Source organism: Colias croceus, chromosome 24 (genome assembly GCF_905220415.1).
Source record: "Colias croceus chromosome 24, ilColCroc2.1".
NCBI classification, from domain to species: Eukaryota; Metazoa; Arthropoda; class Insecta; order Lepidoptera; family Pieridae; genus Colias; species Colias croceus.
In genome coordinates this window covers 1883895-1899643 of record NC_059560.1, presented here as the reverse complement: position 1 = coordinate 1899643, position 15749 = coordinate 1883895, and the positions used below count along the sequence as shown (strand labels likewise).

Here is a 15749-nt window from a genome sequence, read left to right as displayed (position 1 = left end):
GATTTTGGTTGTAAATAGGTCAATGTAGATGGCATTGTGTTGTCGCTTGTACTAGGCATAATAAATTACTTTTGGTATTTGGAAGATAAGTTAGTAGTTACTAAATCAAAATACCTATAGGGTGATAAATCAAATTTTTACGAATATCTATTTAGCTATTTAATAATCTACCAATTGGCAAAAAATTAAAAATACATGTAAAATAGGAACTTTCATGTTTTACATGCCTTTTTGAAATAAAATTCCTGAGACACTATTCGTAATTCGTATAAATATCCCATAGACAGACATAGACCTGATATTATTTAGAAAGTCTAGTCTAGACTGTAAACCTAGTAATTGCATATTTCATAGTCAATGAACGTGAAATGTAAAATTTGTTAGAACAACAAGAAATGATGGAGTTTTGTAAAATTTTAGTCTTAATTTTTTTTTATTAGGTAGATATTTACCTAATAAAAAAATATCCTTATTATAAAGGACACTTCATGTTACCTAAGTTATTTAATTTTTAACAATTAAAATTATTACAAGGCAAGCAATCATTGATTGCTAATAGGAAGAATGAAATAAATAATAAATAACCAATTTTATTTTAACAATCAGGAAACATTACATTTTTTTTTGCATTTTAATCTGAAGTTGAGGACTTACAAATTAGCAATATCTATGTGTGAAATAGTAGGAAATAATAAAAGGCCAACAGCGTAGACTTCTTCGATTATTTTGTTTATCTTAGATCAAAATAAAGATAAAATATTATTACAAAATTCAACCACTAGGAATACTTTAAGTACCTATTTAAATTTTACCACTGTCTTATAAACTAAAATAAACGGCCATACTAAATCTAAGAAACAAGAGAAGATAATTTAAAAACTGAACCAATTATAATGCAAAAGAATAAGCCTTTCTAACTTTCAATCAAGCAACAAGATACAGACATTAAACCGACTTGTCTGATAGAGAACGCTTCTGGTCATAAGACTCTATATAATTTTAATTAGGTACCTATAAAAGAAAACCAAACAAAATATTAGATCATCTAGATTTGTAAATTTTAAGTAAATATCCCTAAAATAATTATTATATTACATATAATATATAATATTGTATTATCCCACCATTGTCAAAATAACACTTAAGGCGAAATAGGATATATCCCAAAGAATATTTTACAGATGTGTAGGTACAAATGTTAGTATTGTTGGCTGGTTGCCAGAGTCGAGAGTGAAACCGAGATGAAACTTGAATTTATAAGCGGTTCTGTTGAATGAATGAATTGTCTTATGTGATGGGAACTTTTGGGATTGCAACCTTGGGCTTATTAAGTAAAATAAAACAATATTTAATGACTTTAATTATTAAGTAAATACCTTATAAAATACATATTAGGTATGTTATGAAAAGTTACCCTCTCACATTTTTTTAATTTTTACAATAGGCAGGTAGGTATATAATATTTATTATTTATAAACTCATTCTAATTTTATTCTAACGTTTTAATTCACTAATATTATCTATACTTACCTTCAGGGAAAAGTTTATGTTGGATTTGTGTATTGATGTAGGCATGGAAGATCTACCTACCTATCTACGACCTACTCAATCACGCAAAAACTACTGAACGGGTTTTGATGAAACTTGGTGAAGCCGGAACGGAAAAGCTATAAAAGCTTAGTTATCTAAAAAATCGGAATACAAAAAATGAACTTTCCTCAATATTTACCCTATCCAAAAAGCTACACACAAATTTAATCTTCCTTCCCTATCCAAGGGATGACGTCACAGGCCAGTAAATCCCAAATCTATTTATCTTAAGCTACGCGTTCTGTGTCGCTCGCTTATTTTCCCGATGGGACGTTTGACCGGACACGGAGCTGCTAAGATTGGATGCGGCGTTTTATTCTCATCTAAAATTGTGTATCTTGGTTTACTTAAATTAAGACGTTTACTGCGCGAAAAAAAAAATAGAAAACGCTTGTCTAGTAAGCTATATCGTAAGTGATTAATACTATTCGGAAGTAAATCTATGAACTTGTTAACATATTGCATAGATTTATAAAAGAGGCCCGTAAAGATAAACATGAATATTCCAAAACAAGAAATGTATTTTTCAAATTAGAAATTCGTCGTATAATTTCTTTCAGTTTAATTCTGTTACAGTCCATCTACATCCAAACACAGAACACCACAATTCCAAATTCGAAAACCAAATTCAAAAATTCAAAAATCGAACGCCGCGTATGGTACGTTCCATTCAAAATTTCGTCATCTATTCTCGGTCCGTCGCGACCCGTCTTGGCAGTTTTATAGGTCGTCGTCCACTCGACGTATATCGATCCTTTGCGAACCGTTCTTTGTCTTAAAAACACCGATAACCTATTTAAAAACTTGAGCTTATCCAGTGTCATTATTCGCTTCATGTTTATATTTTGGTTGTTATGTAGTTGTATGGTTGGGATGTTGTATGTTTGTGTGTTTGTTCGTGTGTATAATGAAACATAGCTTTAGTTAATCCCATCAGATTTTGCATTTATTTTTAAAAAGATTAATATATAATTTGCAGTTCTATCAAAATTTACAGTTGCTACAACGCTACAAGGCACTAAGGCACTAAAATTTACAAAAATAGAATGTATTTTTTTAATACGTTATAAAAATGTATCAATCTATTATATTTATCGACAATAACATCGGATATTTTCTTGCAATAAAATTATCTTCTAGTAAATAAATTATGTGCAGTCTCCTCACATTTTAGATAAAAATTCTCTATGGTAACTAAAATTATGCTTGCATTCGCAAACTTTATTTTCTCAAGAATTCAGAATTTCCTTAAACGTACGGAAAATATCACGTAAAGTTGTAACAGTAAGCTTTAGGTCACATTATCACTTAATATTTCTTAGTAAGTAGGTAAACCTATTTGATGATTATTCGACGAATCTATTCGATAATAATTAATTTATATATTTAATTTAAAATTAAGGCAACTTGTCTCCACTGTAACTACTTAATCAATATCTTTCTCTAGTATATATATTAAACAGAGTTATTACAAGAATAACGAATTAAAATTTCAATATACCTATTACCTCCTTACATAAAGCCTTTGACAGCTGCTGTCAATCAATACACTACTCACCAATAATTTGAAAATAGAATATCGAATCTTCGTGTCAATGAACTTGGGTAATAGATTGTTTGTCAATAAAAACTTGGGTTCGCTGCCCCCGATCACCGACCAGACAGACACAAATAATATATTTCATAGTTACCGAATTTGTTCGAAATTCCAAACTTTTAAATATCGAATGTTCTTTTTCTTTTAAATTTATTTCGTGCCATGTAGTTTGAAATTCGAATTTGGAATCAATCGTGACGTCACAAATCTTTATTAGCAATTTATCGACAAACATTGTCATAAATTGCAATTCAAAACGAAATAAATGAATCAATAAACTTTATCATTTAAAAACAAATTCACGTAAACAGCACTAAATCAATTAGTCAATAACAATAATTATTAGGAAGTCATTTAGTGATAAATAAAAGTACAAAGACCTTTGATTTCCTTTCTATTGCAAAAGTTTACTTACAACGTGCATATAAAAAGTGTAAATGAACTGATAAGAGTATCGAAGTGGCGAAATTATTGCTATAAATAATATTAAATTGTTCCATTGATTCGTTTATCTGTACGTCAATATGTGAATGTCTCGTTAAGTTTCAGTTTTATATTTCGACTAGTTATTGACCCTTGTCTTGCTTATTTGTTTGCTATACATTTACGTATGTACAAACTACGAAAGATATAACCTAATGTAGACCATTTTTTATTTTAAAATTAAGCTTTTTGGTAATAAAGGAATTTCAAATTTTCTACAACTTCGAAAACTTCAAAAACATGCTTATTAAGAAAGATGCATATCTACTAAAAAATACAATTTCGACTGCTAGTGGCACTCTATACAAAAAAAAATTGTTTTAAGTAGAGTAGGTACCTACTTAATTAAATTTTCTCTAACCTAATCCCTGGTCTAATCTTCACTTATAACCACTGTTACTAAGGTAATGCTGTCAAAGCAAATATTTTGTATGAAATATAAAATACTGAGTATCGATAGACGTCCTACATTCCTACAAGCTTAAGGAGATTCTACTAAAATTCTAGGAAATCGAACAACACATAAAATCTATGTTTACAATAAGCTTTAAGCTTCACATATGGAAACTTGTTTATTTGTAATATTATTCATATAATAATAAGAAATTAAAATAATGAGTATTGTGAAGAACTGCTCTTTCCTTAATAAGGGTTTCTTCCTAAGAATTTGAAACGAAGCATAAGTAGGTAAGTATCAATTGTCCAACATGCAAAAAAATAGTAGGTACTATACGTATTATATGTATTCAAAATTATTTTCAATAAATAACTATCACCTTAGAATTTAATTTAAAACTAAAAAAGGGTCATTAAAATCGGTTCACCCAGTCGAAAGCTCTGATGTAACAAACCTAAAAATTAATCGTTCTAAAAACTTCCTCCTATTTTGAAGTCGGTTGAAAAGAGAGATCTATCTATTCATAGTTAGTATTCATATAGTTTAAAAATTGAAAAACATACCATAATTTTATGATAAGCAGATATTAAGTCCATCTTAAAAAGATCGCGTTCAATTCTGTGCGTTCAATGATCTATGACGCATTGAATTGTAAACGTTTTTTTAGAAATATATTTTTTATTACATGTTTTATCAAAGAACAAACATCTTTACAGTTTCACAACTTGTTCAGAATACATTATTAACTGATAATCATATAATCTTTGTTCAATCGATTAAATAAATTATGAAGTTTCTTAGCTATACACGCTTTAAGGAAGAAAACAATACTTAATACTCAAGAGTATTTTTGTCAAGGGTTTCTGAATTAAGAATTGATTAAAAAAAAAAAACTTGTAGCTACAAGAAAATATTTGAGATCTCAACGTCAAATACGTTCAGCAACCGGCCGTAAGTCAATCTTCTGCCCACTCAAAACACAAGTCATCAAGCCAATTTCTTATCTACGCAATCGCGTCTACATTATCTATGGTAATCGCAAAAAAATGACAGCAATTCAAAAGGAGAACGCCTCAAAGCCGTTTGACAGCCCGCGAAACCTGCCCTACCTCAAGCGAAGCAGCGTAGGGTCGTTCACCGGACATTTATTTCGTTTTTTGCCCGCATACAAACTAAATGTACACAATTGCGTAGATATAACGCAGGGATGGCATGTGTATGTTTTAGATTGACTTGAATTATTTGACTAACAACTTTCCATACAGTACCTACTCACACACATATTAATACGACGGAAAAATATGCAAAAAAGGAGCTTTGGCTCATAGTAATTATTATTGGCCAATTTGTTACACTTTTTGTGTAATTATAAGACTCATCATTCTTAACCAAAAAATATTTTTTTTTATAAATCACCCTCAAAAACTGCAAAGTGCCACCCCTAGCTAATATATAAAGCATAACTTTCGCATCTGACGTCTCAAACAGGTTGGTAACTGGATTCCGCACGTTCGGTAGCTTTGGCCCGTGTTTAGATAAAAACTAAGCCTCTTATGTATACCCCACTGTTCCCACGAATTTTTTGTCGTTTTTTTTTTAATTTTTTCGACCAATCGCATTAGCGGAGCTTAGAATATAACAACAGGATGTGTGGCTACATAGTTGGACTTGTTATTGGCCAGCCGAATGGAATGTATTGAGATTTAAAATATAGCACAAATGAACATAAAACGCATAGTGTTTTGTATTAAACGGGTTCACGTTTACGTCAGATGAATTACGATTAAAAGAACAATTTATGGCGCACAATTGCGAACGCTAAAAAAGGTTTCATTAATATTCAAGTGAACAAAACCACAGCCACTCTATCAAAAGGAAATTAAAAAATAAAAACGGGGAATAGACAAAACAAAATAAATGTTGGCAACAAATGGCCGGCCTTAGGAGAGCGGGAACGCGCGTTTTTGTCACTATCTTATTTCTCGTTTTAACCTCTAGACGGATGAGTTGCGTCACTTTTTACTTGGTGGAATTTATTTTGCCCGGCAAATAAAACCTGATCCACGCCATTTTGGATTTGCTACTAGAAATTATAATCCGATTTGTGCTGGATACAAAAGGTCTGGAATGGATGGACGGTGGATGCGCAAAATGTTACAAAATTTCTGTTTGCGTCTTCAATTTTAAATACTAGGTCGATTAAAAGACTAATTAAGCAGATTTAAAACATGTTGTTTCCGTAGTTTATGTTTCAAACGTGATTGGGACAAAAAATGAATCTTAACAAAATCTATAATTCAACAAAACTAATTTCATCCAACATTGGCACAAGTTATAATCTGCCAAGCGATTTTGAATCCATTTTCTATTGTGTCGTACTATAACCGCCAACAATGTCTTGAAGTCATATCAAATTACATATCTATGAATAATATAGTAAACAATTATTAAATAAAAATAAATACTTAGTCAGAGTTGTTTGAAAATTCGTGTGACAAACAAATTATCGGAGCACACTCACTGATGTTTTTATTAATGAATATAAACATTTAAATTATTAAGCAGTGAGTTGATTGACTTTTACTTCCTTATGCTCAGTGGTTAAAACAAAAGATTTATATTAAGAGGTACTAGGTTCGATTTAGCTACTATAATTTCTTTGTGTGTAAGGTTATTGAAATCTATACTTATATTATAAAGCTGAAGAGTTTGTTTGTTTGTTTTATCGCGCTAATCTCGGGAACTACTGGTCCGATTTGAAAAATTATTTCGGTGTTAGATAGCCCATTTATCGAGGAAGGCTATAGACTATATACCTATCATCACGCTAAAACCAACAGGAGCGGAGCAATGCGGGTGAAACCGCGGGGAACAGCTAGTATATTTTTTATAAATATATAATGCGTAGCATTATAAATAGCAATAACTTTAAAAATACTTTTATACGAAGTAATTTTAATGTTTTTGACCTATGTTTCACAGTAGGAACGGAATTTTTTTTACAATCAATTAATCCAGTATTTTATACTTATTTACTAGCTTTTATAATTAACTTTAGATATAAATTAATAATATCTCTACATAGTCTCTATTAGAAAAGATACAGACAAAAAGAAGATCTCTACAAAGATATTTTTTACTATGAACCAAATTATTTAAATTTAAAAAATTTGCTTTAACGATAATAATTTTAAAGTGAAACCAATATACAGTAAAAGTGAGTACAATACATTATGACGTCACAACCGAAAATTATATGAAAAGCAAAAGGGCCTTGTACTCATAACATCTGCCTGCCAGCATCCCGTTAGGATACGTTTAACATGGAGTTCGTATGAGACTGATTATTTTTAATTTTTTTTTTTTTTTGTAAAAATGTGGCAAAGGTTTTTTTTAAGGGTTGTGTGACAAGATGTGTGGAGAGAAATAATGTATGGTAAATTAAGATTAATTAATTATTTTTGATGGGCAAATGATTTCTTGTAAATGTAGAGCTATTTTAACGTGATTTAAGTTGTATTTTTTTTTCTAGAGTTCCGCTTAATTTAGCTTACTATGTATTTATAAGCACTATTATAATAAGTGGAACATTTTTATATTATGTATAAAAAAATCTACTTATCAATTTATTGTATATTGCAGCAAATTTATCCCAATACCTAAATCATTAAAATTTTACGGTGTTCTCTTAAAAACGACGAAAAAGAACTCATCAAAAACCGAACATTAAGTATACAGACTAACTGACAATACATTGACCGCGGCCTCCAGACGAAAGTAATGAATAAAAAAAAGAATTAAAAAAAAAACAACTTTCGCCGCCGCGTCTCCCGCCGAAATTGAGTGACCTAAATATTTGGCGCGCTCATTTATTTGTCTGGAAGTGAGTAATTATGGGCAAAGATTAAAACTTAAAAGTTATTGAATATTGAAATGTTTTGCGTATTTTATTTAAAATATTTTTTTATAAGTTGATATTTAGGTAGGTATGTGGTTTTTGCTGTCACGGAGTTATTACCTATAGGAAATTTTCCGCAATTTTTTTAAATGTTTTTTTGTAATGATTTAAAGTTAAACAGGTATTTTCGTTATTTATGACTGATTTATTATGCTTAATTTTAATCTAGTGTCTTATTTATTGACAGTGAAATTAAATAAAAAATATGTAGCGCAATTAAATATTCAAATTAGCATTCAGTACCAAAATAAAATATAGGTATGTAAAATTATTATGTAAATCAACCTACAACAACAACAACAACCACTGGACCGGTTTCAATGAAAATTTAAAACTTGATGTAGTATAATTAAAAAAAAAAAACATTGCTTATGATGACACGAACTTGAAACTGGTTCTGAATAATTTTGACACATGACTCAGTTTGACCTAATTTTTGACTTCATACTTTGACGTTACACTTATTATTTAAAACATGGACCCAATGATTTAAAAACATGCTTTTATTTATCGCATGTTAAATTGTGTTCTTATTCAAGTATTATCAAGTTTTTTTGAACATTATAAATGAGAACTTTTAACACAATTTAAAACTATTATCAACGATATTATGTTTAAATCCTAATTAACAAAATAAGTCCATTCTTCAATAGAATAATATAAAATTAAAGTTATTACCAGTCTTTGTCAGAATTATTGAACTTACAACATTAGAATACCGAGCCATAAGTCAATAGTTAGGTACATTTATAATAGATAACATAAAAAACCCTAATTTTAAATCCTAAATAAAACCTTTCTCTATCTAGATTAAGACGCATCTAGAACTTAGTAGGCAACAGTTATTGAACAGGTGTTACGATTGAGCTGATATCTGTAAACCTGAATTAAACAAAATGGCGGCCCTCACATTGACCGAACGATTTTAGTGTAAGAGCTGGTGGTATGGATATTATGATTAAATAAGAAATATAATATACGAAGTTAAGAAATTTCTATGTAGAATGCATTTTTATTTATGATTAGGTAGGTAATAGACACTGATTAAAAATAAAGAAGTATTTTGACAGTCAGTTCAACTGTTTGAGAATTTTCTAGAAGATTAAAGTTCGAACTACTTAGTGTGATTTCAGTAAGTATATTTTATTTTGTTTGTTGCATGTTTAAAGAAGGTAGGTATAATATATGGAATTAAACATTCATCGATAGTTCAATAGGTGCCAGCATTGTATGCCAAAATTATAATCAAATCGTATGTTCATTTATGAAAGAAGAGTATCCTCAGGAGAAGAATGTATTATTAATTTATGAAAGAAAAAATGTTAAGGGGTTTTATGAAACCACGGTAAAAGTGAAACCTTTTTTTCACACTATAGACATTTAACTAAAAATTATCGTATTTGTACGATAATTATCGTACGTATCGTGCTTCACGCGACATGCGCTACACAGACCAAAAAGTTTGAGACGATGTAATAAAAGTTTCACTTTAAAAGCTTACAATAGCTTTAAATAAACTTAAAACGAATACTGTTTAATTTTAAACAAAATTATTGTTATACCATTGAGTCCTACTGAACGTTAACTTACTTATTTATAACATGATATAATAATTCACTGACTCTTAAGCTACACGTTAGGCTAGGCTCAAGTAAGTTTGTGTCAATAGGCAGACCGGTTTGCGTAGTGTAATATCTTAAACTTTCGACTTGAAACAATAAAATCTATCATGGTTGTTGGCTATCCTTTTTACTTTTTAAAGTAGATTATAATATAAACTGAATATGTATTTATAAACATATATGTATTATATTATAGATGTACTAGATTTACGCCCGCAGCTTCGTCCGCGTTTTCAAAGGAAAACCCGCATAGTTCCCGTAAGATTTCCGGGATAAAACCTATCCTATGTGTTAATCCAGGGTACCCTCTATATGTGTGCTAAATTTAATTGTAAACGGTTCAGTAGTATTTGCGTGAAAGAGTAACAAACACACACACACATCCTCACAAACTTTCGCATTTATAAGTAATATTAGTAGGATGTTTGTATCACTTGTATCTAGGTATTAAATTTGTAGGTAAATACAATTGTGAACTTCCATTTCTTTCAGCAATATTAACTTTTCCAAAATACATAGGCCTTTTAAACTCAAGAATTATTATTAAAATAGTCAGTAAGTAAACTGTACATTATATAGTACATAACGCTACGTGCAAAACATGTTATATAAAATTAAGTTTAAGTTGCACATTAAGTTACTGCGCTGGTTATAATGATTTGCTTAGATTCGTATCGACAACCTGTATTAAGTTGTAACTGGTTTATATGTGTATTATATTACTTAATATAAGAAGGAATATTCTTATGAAGCCTCCATTGCAAAGCCTTGGAACATGTTTAAAATATCAGGGGCTGTATTATGACCTCCTGTTTCCAGACAGTTTACGTCGTGAATTGAACTGACTGGCAAATTCATATTATCCCATATTTAACCATTGCTGCACTGAGAAAAATTTTCTTTAGCAAAGTACCAATTTAGCCCGGTTAAAAATTAGTCTGCTGCATTCAATTAAGACATATTTAAAATATGCATGAAAGATTTGCTAGTATTATACAAGCAAGTATTGCTAAATATTCTTGGCTATTATTAAAAAAGTACTTATTTATTTCAAAATAACCGACTCGGTCAATATTACCTTTACCGAATTAGGTTCAAAATAGACAAGCTTACGTTATTATTTAATGATAAGCAAGTTATTTAATTTTAGACTTAACCATAGTTGGCTACTATTTACACAGAGTTCGGTTAAAAATAAACAAGCTTACATAATGATTGAATGACAAGTAAATCATTTAAATTTAGACATAATATTATTTGGCTAAAATTAAATAACTTTCTATGATGCATATAACCGTGTTTCTTACTTAAAAACAAACAAATAACTTATCTATTGGGAGATAAGCACAGCTCGGCAATTAACAATGGAGCGAATACTATTTTTGACCGAGTAACTTGATAAAAATGAAACAAGAAATTGGCTGCGTAGCCCGCAAAGTCAGCCATTTCTATCAAATCATAGTCGAGTGACGAACGTGTCTGTTGAAGCGCCGCCTCAGCACCTACAAGGCAGATTCAAATTTACATTAAAAACTTTTCATCATCATTTTAATTCAAACTATTATAGAAGAAGAGCAAGATGCAGAAGACAAACTATTAGGGCTCAAAAACAGCCATGGACAGCCGTAGAACTAAAGTGGCAAGACTCTACAGAGACGAAGCTAATTGCTGCTATAGCTCCAATACCTCAATACAATGAATATGCGGCTCTTAAAAAACCCAAAGGATATCTTCTGGTGAGTTCAATTTTTTTGAATTTTTTGTCTGCTTTAGTTTAATTACTTTTGTATAATATTTACTTAGGTTTTTTTTTATTTTTTACAGCTAGAAAAAGATTGTGAAAACCAAAGGACAATATATCACTGAAAGCTTCCCCACAATCAAGCCAAAAATATTTGAATTAGTAAGTTACTTCTGATCAAGCAAGATATTGTCATATACTTATTACTTTATTAAATACCTATTACTTTAGTAAATTAAATTAGGTAGGATATAGTTCCCATATAATATGTAAAGAGCTTATTGTACTTTGTGCAAAAAATGTTTAAGTTTTAGCATTTATGATCATTTTCCCGACGACGAATTATGTTTCAATGAGAATAAATTCAAATGTTTAAAATAACGGTTTTACTTGTTGGGTTGTAATAAAATTATTAGATCAAAAAGATTACTAAGGGCCGATTTTTCAATCCTTGGTTAAAATTTATCCGTCCAATAAAGTATAACACGAACATTTTAAAATGTCACCTGTAAACTGTCATATTATACGGACAATTAGAATACATTTTTGAAATGGTAGTTTAATACGTTATTCGATGAATAAGTTTTAACCAAGGATTGAAAAATCAGCCCTTATTCTCCTAACTTATTCTTTAGTTTTTGCCTAAACTTTTGACTTATCAAATACATATAAGTAAAATTTTTAGATGTAGTAACTTGCTTACATTACCATAATGGTTGTTTGTTTTTATGTAAACAAACCTAAACCACTTTCATTATAGAACAAACTCCAACATCGCGAAATAAAATCAGCTGTTCCGTAGATTTTGGCAGAGTAGATAATTCCACTTTTGTATATGAAACAGCTGATATTTCTTTTACGATGTTGGATTTGGCTTTGGATTAGGTATAGACCTAATTAAAGTTGTTCAGGTTCGTAGTGTGAGTCATTCCTTAAAAGTTTACTCATGATTTATATTTAACCCTGTTATTGTGAAAATTAAAACACAAAATAGTTATTGTTTCTTGACATTGTGAATTGTGTACTATTTTTAAAAGTAGTATTATCTAAGTGTAAGTAGTATGTTACTTGAAATGATTGTATCGTGTACTGAATAAAGCTAATTTCATTAATGTGCATAATTTTCTTTCAGTTTCTTATAAGTTTTTGGTGTGTCGGTAAAATGAGTATTATTTTCCTACATGAACGTTTCATTGGCTTTTTTTCCGACATGCCAAAATTTTGCCCCCTGCACTAATAATGGTACAAATGACAACATATCGAACTAGGTAAATATTTTCAGTATGAGCTGACTTCACATTGCATACAGGGTGTAACAGAAAGGGGTTACACATCTAAGCAGGGCGTGATGTACCTACTGATGAAACTGAACAATTTTCCCAAAGAACATAATGTCAAAAGATGAAAATAATGGAGAGGTTTAATTTTTTTTTTATCTTTCGACCCATTTTCCTTGGGAAACGTTGTTCAGTTTCATCAGTGCATCACGCCCTGTTCGAATGTGTATATCCCCTTTCTGTTACACCTTGTATAGTTTTTACAAACATTCACAGGTCAGCTTATACTGAAAATATATAGCTTAATATGTGTCGTTTGAATTAGTACTTGCAACAAAGTATTTTAGCTATGGTTACCTAATAAACCCGCCTAAGAATACAAAGTAACTTGGCTAAATATACCAATCTTAATTGACTAGAAAGAACAGAGTATATTTAGTTATAGTTAACCAATGAACACGATTGACAGTACCCAGTAACTTGGCTACGTATACAAATTTTCAATTGAGTAGAAGTAACAAAGTAGATTGGCTGTCCCTACCCAATAAATATGATTAACATTATCGTGTTACTTAGCTAGTTTTACGAAACAACTTTGCTAAAAACAACAGAGCACGTTGGGTATTGTTAACAGAGTAACGCGATTCACTATAGTAAGTAGGTAAGTTATATTTACTGAGTGAATAGGTTAAAAGCAACAAACCTTTAATACGTATTTTTTGACCAGCTTAGTGGGTTTATATTACCAACATACGTTAACAAAGTTGACTTGTATAATTTTAGCAACAAACTTTGCAGGCTCCCTCCGAAGCAAGTTACTCGGTTGTAAATAGCCGCAACATGTTTATTTATAGCCGTCACGTTTTTTCAGTGTGGTTATTGCGACCTTAATATGAATTTGCCAGTCAGTTCAATTCATGGCGTAAACTTTCTGCAAATAAGAGGTAATAATATGGCCCCTGATATTATAAATATTATGTCCCTGCTCTCTTATACGAATTGTTCATAAAAAAGAAGTTTGAACCATTTCGTTCATATACGTTTGAAAAACATGTTTAAGAATTAAAATATCTCCAAATACTTCCCAATATGTAAGATTATTAATTAATAACATAATATAATAAGCTAACAATGAACGCGAACTAAAAATAACCTCAACATTAGAACGCAAATCCAACATGGCCGCTGACAGATAGTCGCCTAGACATTGACAGTCGCCTTGGCCGCGCGCGCAAGGACTGGCGCAATCACGCGCAAACTTGAACTTAATAGTATACCGGCATAACCACCCTTTGATACAGCGATTCAGATGAAAGTAGGCGCGTTTATTTTTTTTTAAACGCCAGTATCACGATGGTAGAATAATTTTGACAGATAAAAGCGCGCGTGTATTTTTTTTTAAGAAAAAAAAAATGACAGACGTTCGAAAAATGGCGCGCTGTTCTTTTTTTGACAGTTTGATAGATAGTTTGACAGTATCAGTCTATTTTGATCTGGTTAGAAACAAAATTAAACATTATTTAAAATTAATATATCTAGTACCTACTAAGTTTCGATATTTAAAATTTGGCGCGCTAATCCTTTATTCTTTATGGTTTTCAATAATTGCATTTTATTATTGTTTCATACACAATTAAAATATTATATTTGTAATAAATAGAAGTAAATAGTCCATTTATAAAAATTTAAATAGATACTGTTTACGTCTTATATTCTCAAATATATTTTTTTCTTGCATGAAGCAAAGTGTACCTATGTGATGATTAATATTAATTACAACATTCTACAAATGTAATAAATAAAAGCATTACTTAAAACATTGTTTCCCTGTTTTATTGTTTCTATGACAATTATTTCAATCCACACTAATTTCCTATAATAACATAAATAAGTTATTAATCATTCATTTGTAAATTGTTTTTGGGCCAATTCCCAAAATAAATTAATTGACATCAATTTAAGAGGATAATGAAATGAAATTAGGTAGGTACCTATATGAAGTTATTTATAACATTTTCTTGTCACAATTTTGGGATATCAAGGTTTATTATTTTCAATAATGTGGATTATTCTAAATTATTTTTATGTTCATGTTACCTATATTATAAAAATTCAAACATGATTCTAAACTTTATTGGAACTTTTAAGTTTATTAGATTAATAAATTATTCAATACAAAATCCTTGATTTTATCTAAAGAATAAGTAAGCATATTTCATTTATAAACTAAAGATACATTAAAATTTTTATAAGTTTATCCAAAAACCAAACTTCTCATGAAATTAGCACGGATAATGATAAAATAACCCAAATTTAATTAGGTTGTTAATTTCGTGTGTTATTTTCGGTGAAGTGATAAGGATATTTTAAGAACTACCTATCTGTATAAACTGTATCCTATTTGGTTTATATGTATTCATATTTAAAACTTATTAAAATTAATCAAATTTATAAAAACAACACTTAAATAGTTTTGAATTTAAAACTCATCTTGTTTACAATCCAAATAAGATTGTACTACACATAAAAAGTTTATGAATAAATAAAAATTGTAAAATTTAGTGAAAGAAGAAATTTCGTTGCGTAAAAAAGTTCCGTCGGTAAGTTTTAGCCTACGACTCTACAAAAACGTAGCGACATCAACGAAAACTGTCCAAAATTTTAATTAAAACAATTAATAACTTTAATAAAAGTATTTAAAAAATCCATTCTATGCCTTTCCGTGTGATAAAAGTTAATAAAATTCAAATATAATTCTAATTCCACAATCAAATTTGAATCCGTTTAGTTCCTCGTAAAAAGTTATGTTAATCGAAGGCCCATTGAATTCGATTTTATTTTAAATGTTCGATTTAAAATTGTAATTCTAATATTGAATATTTCTATCGTCATTGGCCTTCGAACAAAATATAGGTTGCAATTTATTAACGCACACACGCGCGATCCACGCACACACCGTAACCTCGTTATAGAAAAAGAGTGGGACAGATAATATAAGGTGGGGCGAAATGGTGGGGGCTAGTGAGAAAAACGCAAAAAATATGCGTGAACCCTACGCACACAACACGAGGTATTCACATACGC

The 15749-nt window shown here is 29.9% G+C and overlaps 1 protein-coding gene and 1 long non-coding RNA gene across 2 annotated transcripts in view; one reads left to right on the top strand and one right to left on the bottom strand.

Moving 5' to 3' along the window:
• LOC123702617 (mushroom body large-type Kenyon cell-specific protein 1) overlaps positions 1-15749 on the bottom strand; it is a 193124-nt gene that overhangs the window by 99137 nt on the left and 78238 nt on the right. The gene's annotated exons all lie outside the window — the stretch shown is intronic.
• On the top strand, positions 11319-11575 carry LOC123702757. Its single transcript, XR_006752911.1, has 2 exons — positions 11319-11383; positions 11472-11575. It is a non-coding gene; the product is annotated as an uncharacterized LOC123702757 (long non-coding RNA).